The sequence below is a fragment of the Montipora capricornis genome, chromosome 12 (genome assembly GCF_036669925.1).
Source record: "Montipora capricornis isolate CH-2021 chromosome 12, ASM3666992v2, whole genome shotgun sequence".
Lineage (NCBI taxonomy): Eukaryota > Metazoa > Cnidaria > Anthozoa > Scleractinia > Acroporidae > Montipora > Montipora capricornis.
Genome location: NC_090894.1, coordinates 6,436,911 through 6,437,665, shown reverse-complemented (window position 1 = coordinate 6,437,665; position 755 = coordinate 6,436,911).

Sequence of the window (755 nt, the reverse complement as noted above, 5' to 3'; positions counted from 1 at the left end):
AAACGTCAAAATGCAAAGATATAAATCACTTTCATTAATACATCAAGCTCATGATCATCTCCTCGCACAGTGGCGCCCGAACATAAATTTTAGATACTCACATTTCATCATCCTCATTTGTGCTGTCCGATCCGGCGAAAAGGAATAAAATCAAAATGTGAAGCAAGTGGTTTGTGATTAAAGAGACAAACGAGCTACTCTGATAACCGTTGCGTTAATTAATTATCCAAATAAGCAAAAGAATTTCAGGGCATTCATTACCTTTTCTTCTCAGGGCTCAAGCTGTCCTTCCCCGACACATCTCTGCTTTTTAGCGGGAAAATCCCATCCAACGTTGCTGCGCGGTTGACCAGGAAGTACTGGGTACCAATTTTTTGTCATTTCTTCACAATGCCCCCCCCCCCCTCTCCACCGTTATTTGTCACTATTTGTTACTATTCGTCACTATTCGCGACTATTCGCGACTATTCGCACTATTCGTGACTATTCGCTGTTCGGTATTCGCGACTATTCGCTAAACGCTATTCGGGTTTTCCAGACACCCGGGGCCTGGGTACTACTATGTCATCCCACGTTGCTCTCGTTTAGTTTCCTTGTCATTCTGTAACAAGAATCAGTTAAATTAAAGGCATGTACTTGTGAAATGGATGAACTCCTATCTAGATTTATGCTTTCTTATTATTTGTTTCCTTTCTATATTTGATAGTTCGCATAGCCATCTAAGAAATGCAACCTCATACTTTGTTTCAAATCAA